This window comes from Glycine soja, chromosome 20 (genome assembly GCF_004193775.1).
Source record: "Glycine soja cultivar W05 chromosome 20, ASM419377v2, whole genome shotgun sequence".
In the NCBI taxonomy this organism is placed as follows: Eukaryota; Viridiplantae; Streptophyta; class Magnoliopsida; order Fabales; family Fabaceae; genus Glycine; species Glycine soja.
The window spans coordinates 21,718,824-21,729,442 of record NC_041021.1 but is presented as its reverse complement, the minus strand read 5'-3'; the positions used below and the strand labels follow the sequence as shown (position 1 = coordinate 21,729,442).

At 29.8% G+C, this 10,619-nt stretch overlaps 1 long non-coding RNA gene across 5 annotated transcripts; it reads right to left on the bottom strand.

The window, feature by feature from the left end:
• Nucleotides 1-4,519: 4,519 nt before the first annotated feature.
• LOC114402874 lies at nt 4,520-9,630 on the bottom strand. Of its 5 annotated transcripts, none has more exons than XR_003664542.1 (7): nt 9,267-9,628; nt 9,012-9,135; nt 8,857-8,912; nt 7,943-8,003; nt 6,202-6,253; nt 5,136-6,097; nt 4,520-4,969 (listed from the first exon to the last, which is right to left on the bottom strand). It is a non-coding gene; the product is annotated as an uncharacterized LOC114402874 (long non-coding RNA). The 5 variants fall into 5 exon arrangements; XR_003664543.1 differs by having other exon boundaries at nt 4,643-4,969; nt 5,136-5,223; nt 5,893-6,253; nt 9,267-9,622; XR_003664540.1 differs by lacking the exon at nt 6,202-6,253 and having other exon boundaries at nt 4,643-4,969; nt 5,136-5,223; nt 5,893-5,960; nt 9,267-9,617.
• Nucleotides 9,631-10,619: the final 989 nt, after the last annotated feature.

Genomic DNA, 10,619 nt, shown 5'->3' with positions numbered 1-10,619 from the left:
TAAAAGTTAAGGTAACACAATTTCCACAATTCTAAAAATAGGCTGTTGTCCTTTGAGACAAACGTGAGAGGTGCTAATACCTTCCTCAAGCGTAAATACAACTCCCGAACTTAGAATTTTCATTTTGACCGGTTTCCTTCGGTTTTCCCGACGTTTTCCACAAATAAACGTTGGTGGCGACTCCACACATCTTTCCTCGTTTGGAAAGCGCACCTGTGAGCCTCGCCCTCGCTCGCTCGCGAAGGGCACATTGCGACATAATGCAATAAGTTCTTTATCTTCACATAATTCCATAACAAAAAAGCGAAAACTATTTGGAACAACTTTAATTTTGAGCACAAATTGTCTTTTGAGCACTTTGTCAATTGCCTCAGGAAATGACATTTGATCAAATTCACCATCCTACATGAACATGTTTGAGATATGAGTATAATGAAGAGTTTAATATGTAAATTACAATAGTGATATTTGGTAATGAAACTCATTTTTGACATATCCATACCTTCTGAATCAACTGATTCTTGATGTCAAAAGCAGTTTGGTTAATAAGCATAGTAAACTCTTTATTCCACAGGACAAACTTGAAAGAGTCATTCCGGTGTAAGACTTTGATTTCCAACCTAAACCTATACAAAGAAGTAGATTGGTTAATAAGTACTTCTTATGCAATGTTTAAGCAAATTAGTCAAAACAAATGAAGAATTAACACTTTATTAAAATAGTTTAACTTCAAGCACAAAAATTTTGTAAATCTAGACTCTTAATCTCTAAACAAAGTGTCACCATGAATGAAGGATTTCAGCATTATTAGACAAATAAATTAAAAGGGATAATTTATCAATTACAAAGAAATCCTACTAAATAGAAAAATAAAAAAATAAATAACCTAATATGATCAATCCTTTTCCAATTGTTGTTACAAACAACTACTTCCATGATGATATTCTTTAATAATTGCTTCCATGTTGAGTTTAAGTGAATTACATACAAAGAAATTTCATTTCAAAAATCAAGAAAAAATACATATCCTAAAGATTGTAAACCACTATATTTGAATTGAAATATAGACGAAAAAACCACTTCTTATGTAATAGTAAAAAGGATCTTACTTTCTGAAAAATTAAAAGTGTTTGGTAAAAAAAATCGAAAGAGGAGATTACTTAACTCATTGTGATACCCGAGACTGTAACCCCGAGTTCAAGCCCAACCAAGTTGAGATTTTTTTTTGGGAAAATGAAGAAAAAGAAGAAATTTCAACAAATAAACTTTAAAGGAAACAAATCAAAAGGAAGAAAGCGGGGTTCAACTTGATAAAAAAAAATGACAAATCTGAGAAAAAAAAAGAAATAAATGTTAGACAAGTGGCCTCAATAACTTAAGAGGGGGGTGAATTAAGTTTCAAAATTTCCCATTAACAAACTTTTAACCCCCTTCTAAATGATAGGCTCAGAATGTAGAAGAAGAAGCGGCAATCAATTTAATAATGTTCTTTAAACATGCAAGACAAAATTGATTGCAATAACATAAATGAGATAAGGGAAGAGAGAAATGCAAACTCGATTTATATTGGTTCGACCACTTCTCATGCCTACGTCCAGTCCTCAAGCAACCCACTTGAGATTTTCCACTATCTCTGTAAATCCTTTACAGGCTTTGAACACACCTTGGGATCCCTCACCCTTGTGTTCAAAGATTCTCCAAGAGACAACCCGTCTCTTGATTACAATTCTTACAATCCAAGAGACAATCAGTCTCTTGATTACAACTGACTTTCTAAGATGAACAAAAAGATTTCTCTCCTTAAGAGTGGATGATACAAATTGAAGTTCCTAAAGGAATTTCTCTCTTTTAGAGATGATAATACAATTTGATATTTCTGGATGAATTCTCAATAGATTTGCAAGTGTTTGTCCAAGAGTTGTTGAGAGAACATTTGTCAATTAAGTTCTCTTAGAATATCTCTCTCTTTCTTTTCGAAGTCAGACACACATATATATAGGCCCATCATGCCTTTTCAAAATGATTTGAAGAGATGTGTCTTTTCAAAATGTTTTTCTGAAATTCTTCACTGGTAATCGATTACAGGTTTCTGGTAATCGATTACACAGTTATATTTTAAAGGATCATGACTTTTCAAATTAAATTTTAGGAGTTCTGTTGCTGGTAATTATTACACATCATTGGTAATCGATTACAACTTTTAAATTCAAATTTCAAAACCCTTCTAAAAGCTGATTTTCAAAAACTGTCTTCTAGTAAACGATTACCAGAGCCTTGATCTCTTGGAAACACTTTGTTTTGAGACAAAAACTTGATCTTGAATTAATCTTGAAGCAATGCTTGTTTGTTGAAGCAACCTTGTATTAATCTTGAAGCAATACTTAACCTTTGAATGTTTGTTGAAGTAATCTTGAAAGCAACCTTGTTTGATTATTCTTTGGCATCATCAAAATCATGTATTCATGCATTCACATTCTCCCCCTTTTTGATGATAACAATCATTATCAAGTGAATTCTTTTCAGCATTATCAAAACTTGCATTATTCACATTCTCCCCCTTTTTGATGATGACAATCATTATCAAGCAAATTCTTTTTGACATCATCAAAACCTGCATGGTTCGCATTTCCCCCCTTTTTTTGATGATGACAACCATCTGTAGGTTAAGAGTAAAAACAAAAGAATGTCTATCGGTATAGTTTACTCCCCCTGCATTATTCACAATAAAAATCTTAGAACTAAACTAAGAAAGGAAAAATGAAAAATTAAGATTTTTATCACCTTAAAAATTGCAAGGTTGAAACAAACATTATACCAATCCCATACAACAACATCATATATCATATCACATACCAGTAACAATCTTTTAATGAAAAAACTAATTAGATTGAAAAAGGGCTCAACTGGCTTAAGATATTTATTAAGAGTTTAATAATTAAATTAAGAAGCATATAACCATAAATCCAAGTAACATGGGTAAAGGTTTGATTTCTTATACAAAAATATAACTATATATGTTATGATGAGAAAAAATATAACGTATAAATAGAAGAGACCAAAAATTACGATAAGCAAACACATCTAAACTTGAGCTTTAAGGTTGAAAAAAATTTCCAATAGAAATTCATCCATTAATCACTGTGAACCACACTTTGAGATATGTCAATTTGCAACTATAGCCACAATGAACTTCCTTTCATGATCTCCTTAATCTCAATTGCCACACAACCATCAATGAAGAAAAACGAAAATGAGAGAATTTTAAACTTTATAATATAATAAAACTCAAATACTATATCAAAGATTCACCCAAAAAATAGTGTATCAAATTAAAAACTTGTCACCCAAAATTAATAACTTAAGTAAGACTTGAAAACCATATTAGTGAGCACCATCATATTAAAGGTATACAAATCAGACTTGCATCTCACATGTACTTGTAGAAACATGTAGTTCTTACTCCAAGCTTCAATGTTTCTCTTTTACCATCAATTTCTTTAGTCATACAACCATTGTGCCAATTTGAGAATCCCAAACCGAAAAAGTAATCAAATATGAGAAATGATAGAGTGAAAATAGAGAGAGAAAAAGGAGTTTGAAAAAAAAAACAACAAAAGAAGCTTATCACAACCACCACTGCCAAACACCACGACTCATATGGAAAAAGTTGGTCATAGATTAAAGAAATAAAATATTAAAAGGAAACAAAGAAATCCATGGGGCCTAAAGTAAACAACAAAGTATTCAAAAGTCATTGAAAATACAGATAGATGGCTTTGAAGCTAACACTAAACAACCAACCAAGAAGATACAATTAGAAGAAAAATGTAGTAAACAAAAACTCCATGTGATTTAATTTGTGAGTATTGTTTACATTTGGCTCACACCATATTGAAGAAAGATAAGATATGATAAAAGCATATGTCCTTAAATCTAGACACAAGCATTTCAAGATAAGGAATGCACACCATAGATAAAAGTAGAACACAAGAAGGCACAAAGAAATGCATCTGGAATATTAAAAGTGAGCTTCTCATTGTTCATTAAAGTAAATTTTTATTCGGAATTCTACATTGTCATTGCAATAAATATAGTAAATATCGTTTAAAAAGATACAATAAATGTCAGAAGATCATAAAGAAGTTTAACATGACCAATAGCCTAATTATGGCCTATTCGCCTATTAGGAAGAAATTGTTAAATAATCACATAAATATTCAACATCATCGATAAATCAAAGTGAGTTTTCATATTCCTCCTAGACATAGCTAATTAGCTTTTAAAGCATGCTGACCATTTTATCTACTCAATAGAAAGTAAATAACCTCACAGATAAAAAAAATCTTAGATTGAATAATGTACTTTGTTAGTCATAATATTCTTGAAGAAAAAATTAACTACATTGCAACACTTTTTAATAGAAAATGTGTATAACTTTGATTCTCTTAATTATTTTGTTTGATAGAAATGTATAAATATTAATAATAAGTTATGGTTCAAGTTTTTTGTAAAATACTGATCATTGCAGTAGTCCTGTAAATTAGCAACTGCTACTTTTAATCCTCTGTTAGTTGTTAGCAGTTGCATTTCCCGTAGCTGATGGGACAAGTATTCCATGTCTTCCTATATCTTCTTCAGCAAATGACCGTGAAAATTAACATAATTAGCATAACATTGACATAATTTGGTTAAAGAGTTGTATAACATTCAAAAGGAATCTTAATTGTTACGTAATTTCTGGGCAATCAAAACAGCATCAGCAACACGACTATCACTAGAAAAAAGAGGTGAAAGATCCATCAGGTCGCCTGGGCTGCTATTGAATTCCATTAAGTACTACATAAATTAATCAATGATAGGTAAATTTCCTAACACAAATGATGGTAAAATTAAAAAAAAATTAACGAACTGGTATTACTTTTATCAACTCATTTGTTTGACTGGAAGTTTCTCGTCAAGCATCTACACCCTGAAAAATATAATAGAATTAGAAATTAGAAAAGAGATTATCTTTCAAAGACAAAGGAGTAATCGACCAGCCTATAAAACATAATAATACAAAAAAATGTGAGATCAAAATCCATCCATCAAACATAGTTGACTAATGGAAGAACTCTCTACATGGAGATGATCACCTATTTTTGTTGTTGTTTGACCAACACTTGAAATTCATGAATCCAACCTTGCAAAGCTGTCAATTAATCCATCCACACCTTTCTCTAGCTGAAAAGGAAACAAAAACAAATAGCTTGTTCACTTCTAAGAATGTTATTGCTCTCCATAATTTTTTCCACGTCATATCTTGTTATATCAAAGTTAGTAACAACATTAACTCCTCTAAGTTTAATAGCAACAATGTCATAGGCTTCAACTCCTTCTTCTTGGGTAAGAATTAGCTTCCTGTACTAACAATGGATTATTATTATTATTTTGGTCTAAAGCATGAGAATGAGAATGGTATCATAATCTTATAATTAAAAATATTAATTGAAAGTATGATTGTTTATCCTTCTGAGCTAACAACTTTGATAAAAGCTATCTTTAGGAATAACATTGTTCTACAATATTTAAAGTGGTTCTTGATCAGCCTTATATATGTGACTGAAAACAAAAGTTCAAATCAAAGATTAGCTTTTAAGTCATAAAGCATGTTCTTGATCATTTCCTATTGTGAAACATGTTACATGAAAAAATAGTGGTGGTTAGCAAAGGAAATATTATATAAATGAAAAATTAAGATGGTGGGTTTATTTCAAAGGATGGAATTATTGACAACGTATGAATGGTGGGTTTAGATGAGTGAATGATATTCATGTTGATATGGGATAATACAAAAAGTTGAATGTGCATTTGAGGAGGAATTGAAGAAGAAAGCAAGAGGAACATATGAACCTGGCCTTGTCCTTGTTCCCGGGATAACCTTCTGGAAAATTTGTTAACTATCTCCAGTTTCAATGAATCTGTCAATTGTTTGTACATAGTTATATGATTAGAAGACAAACTTTTAAAAGACATTTCCATCAGCTCTACATCATTAATTGATGAATAATAGTTAAGAAAAGAAAGAAAATCTCCTTATCAGCTCTTGTGCCCATAACTGAAAATCGTGAAAAACATAGAATAAAAACAAATTAACTCCATTTGAATGAAAGTTAATGGCATAAAATAGAATACAATCACTAACGAGTAAACAACTCAAACCTATAAAACACGTCTCTCAACCACCTTGCGATACTCTTGATGGATGGCCTCTCTGAGGGTTTGCAAAGATTTTCAAAAATGGACTGAAGTCAAGTGAATTGAAAGAACAAGAGAATAAAAAAAATATCAAAAAAAATGAGACAAACCCATATGAAATTTAACCATTTTATCTTTCAGTTTTTTTTTAAAGAATTGCAAAATTAATACCAGGTAGAGGAGATAGGTCAAATAAACATTAAGCCAAAAATAATGATTCAGAAGACCAACAATGTAATCCTAGTTGGAAAAATCCTCAGGTTTACTCATTATGATTCATAATAAGTTGCATATTCATATAAGTGGAAAGCCTTGAAATATGTGGAAAAATTATCATGTAATCACTAATTATATGTAAGATAAGTTAGACCAAGGGCCCACCACAAAAAATTAATATAAATTATATTAAAATAATATTTAAGGATTAAAGAAGCTCCAATACAAAAGTCTCCTATTCAAAACTAGGTTCATAATATAAAGAAGCTACATTGACTTTCAACATTTAGATTGAGATGACAACACCTTCCTTTACTCTTGATTTATCCTTTTTAAGCATTCCTTAGTTTCCAGATATATATATATATATATATATATATATATATATATATATATATATATATATATATATATATATATATATATATATATATATATATAATACATAATCATTTCCTATTTTGGTAATTTCCTATTTTGAAAATTGTAAATGAAAAAATTATTATATAAATAAAGAGGTTGCCTACTTGTTCCTACAACTCAATAAGTTTGCCTATAATATATAATCATTTCCTATTTTGGACATTTTCTATTTTGAAAATTGTAAATGAACAAATTATTATATAAATAAAGAGGCTGCCTACTTGTTCCTGCAACTCAATAAGTTGCCTATCTCTGTCTTGAATATGTTATTGCATATCATGTATTTGTTTTATATGTCGAGCTCTTTCATCTTCTGAATGATCACGCTCCATTTTGAAAAATGTTTTACCCTAGGAATGAACAAATGTTTTCTTGAATATGATTGTTTATCCTTCAGAGCTAACAACTTTGATAAAAGTTGCCTTCAAGACTAACAGTGTTCTATAATATTTAAAGTGGTTCTTGATCAGCCCTTATATATGTGACTGAAAACAAAAGTTCAAATCAAAGATTAGCTTTAAAGTCATAAATCTCACTCTTGGTCATTTCCTATTGTGAAACATGTTACATAAAAAATAGTGGTGGCTAGCAACAAATATTATATAAATGAAAAATTAAGATGGTGGGTTTATTTTAAAGGATTGAATTATTGACAATGTAGGAATGATGGGTTTAAATGAGTGAATGATATTCATGTTAATATTGGATAATATAAAAAGTTGAATATGCATTTGAGGAGGAATTGAAGGAGAAAGCAAGAGGAAGAGGCCTTGTCCTTGTTCCTTAATAGCCTTCTTGAAAATTTGTTCACTATCTCCAGTTTCAATTAATCAATCAATTGTTTGTACATAGTTATATGATTAGAAGAAAAACTTTTAAAAGACATTTCCATCAACTCTGCATCATCAACTGATGAATAATAGTTAAGAAAAGAAAGAATATCTCCTCATCAACTTTTGTAATTGAAAATCATGAAAAACAGAGAATAAAAACAAATTAACTCCATTTGAATGAAAATTAATGGTATAAAATAGAACACAACTACTAATGAGTAAACAACTCAAACCTGTAAAAACACGTCTCTCAACCACCTGGCAATACTCTTGATGGATGGCCTCTCTTAGGGTCTGCAAAGATTTTCAAAAATGGACTCAAGTCAGGTGAATTGAAAGAACGGGAGAATAAAAAAATATATATAAAAAAATGAGACAAACCCACATGAAATTCAGCCATTTTATGTTCAATTTCTTTTTTAAAGAACTGTAAAACTGATACAAGGTATAGATGAGATAGGTCCAATAAATTAAGCCAAAAATAATGATTTAGAAGGTCAACCATGTAATCCTAGTTGGAAAAATCCTCATGTTCACTCATTATGGTTCAACATAGGTTGCATATTCATATAAGTGGAAAGCCATGAAAATACATGGAAAAATTATCATGTAATCACTAATTATATGTAAGATAAGTTAGACCACAAGCCTACCACAAAAAATTAATATAAATTTTATTGTAATAATATTTAAGGATTAAAGAATCTCCAGTACAAAAGTCTCCTATTACAAACTTGGTTTATAATATAAAGAAGTTACATTGACTTTCGGCATTTAGATTGAGATGACAACACCTTCCTTTACTCTTGATTTATCCCTTTTAAGCATTCCTTAGTTTCTAGATATATATATATATATATATATATATATATATATATATAATATCATTTCCTAGTTTGAAAATTGTAAATGAACAAATTATTATATTTATAAACAGACTACCTACTTGTTCTTGCAACTCAGTAAGTTGCCTATTTTTGTCTTGAATATGTTCCTGCAGATCATGTATAAATGAATAGAAAACTAGAGTGTTGCAAGTTTTTTAGAATGATCACCTTCCATTATGAAAAATGTTTTACCTTGTTAACCATGTAAAGAAGGACAAATCCAAAACCTAAACACCTATACATTTGGGCAAAAGAAAAACCTTAATGTTGCAAGTTCTTTGTTATGCTCTCGGAGAAGGTCTTGTGTAGCCCATGCCTAATATAATTATTGAAGATATTAGGATATAATTTAATAACAAATACCCCACCCAATTAACATGCAGAAAAATTAAAAAAAAAAAAGTAGAAACTCAACAGATTGCTTCATTGTGTAATTTAATTGAATGCAACTCTTTGTCTTTCTCTTCCATTTTCCTTTCAAGCTCATGAATTGTGTGCTCCCTTTCACAAAGTTGCTCATGCTTGTTGGACCAAACATTCTGCGGCAACAACAAAATCAAATTCCAAGTAAACAAAAATTTGGACTTTGGAGTGAACTCCAATTTCACTCAAACAAAAACACAAAACAAAAAAATAAATTAACTGTACAAACTAAGACAACAGTCTGCACCATGGAATCCAAGCTTCAAAATTTGGGTTTTGCTTCGAAGAAGAAGGCCTCTTGTTACTATTGGAGAAAGATGGAGGAAGAGAAAGAGAAAGATAGAGGGAGAAGGATTTGGTGGAGAAGGCAACCATGGCAGCGGCACGGTGGTGGCGGTGGCACAGAGGTGGCAGCGCAACGGCAGAGTGGGAACGACGGAGAGAGGGAGAAGGAAGTGTAAAAGAGAGGGAGAGAGATGAATGAGAATGAAAATGAGGGATAGAAAACTGAGAAAAGGTGAAACTTGACATTTGAATTTGAATTTTGAAGGAAGAGACCTGGAAAAAAGCAGAGAAGTGTTTGAACCTCAGCAAAAGAATTTTGTTTGCAAAGGAGAAGGAATAAAAAATAGCAAAAATTGGAGGAGCCAACACGTGTCTGTGCATGGCGTCCTTTTATAATAGGATATTAGGATATATATATATATATATATATATATATATATATATATATATATATATATATATATATATATATATATATATATTCTTGTATGCAATAGATATATGTTAGAAAAAACAATAATATACTTTAGAGCTGTCTTTTTAATTTATTATTTTTTCTTTTTTGTTTTAGGTGCTTTAATTTTTTTAAATCTTTCCTGAAATTCATTTTTCTTGTGGTTAAAATTTATTAATAATTGTTGATGTAACTAACAATTGTTAATGTTAATAAGCCTAAAAAAGTGTCACATCAATAAAAAATGTCATGTTATAGATATTACATTGACAAACTTCTTACCTTACTAGGCAACTAAAAAAAAAATCAATGAGTCAAAATTCTTGAATTTTTTTATATTAAATATCACCTTTAAAAAATGGATTTCTTATTTTTTTAGTTCTATTTTTTTTCTCCATTGAGTCCAATATTTAAATTTTAATGAGTCACGGTCCTTGAGTTTTTTTTCTCTCTATATTATCACTTTTTTATGTCAAGTAGCAATATTAATTGACGTTGGATCAATAACATGGACAACTTAATAACTTGTCATATTATAAAGAAGTTTGATAGAATAATTATGTGTAATTATCTTTTCAAAACATTAAGTTTACTAAACTTTGATCCCAAAATTTAGATTAATACTTTTCTTATGTTTTGTTACTTTTACATTTAATGGCTTAGACATTTCAGTCTATTTTATAGTTGCAATATATTTTTTGTCTTTATAAAATTTTTAAAGTTCTATTTTAGTATTTGTATAACTTTTTATCCGTTTTTTATTCCTCTAATTTTGAAATGTATTACTTTTGTTGGCCTGTGTAATCTAAATAACACTTTAGAGTTTAGAGAGATAAAAAATCATTTAGATGATACTTTTGA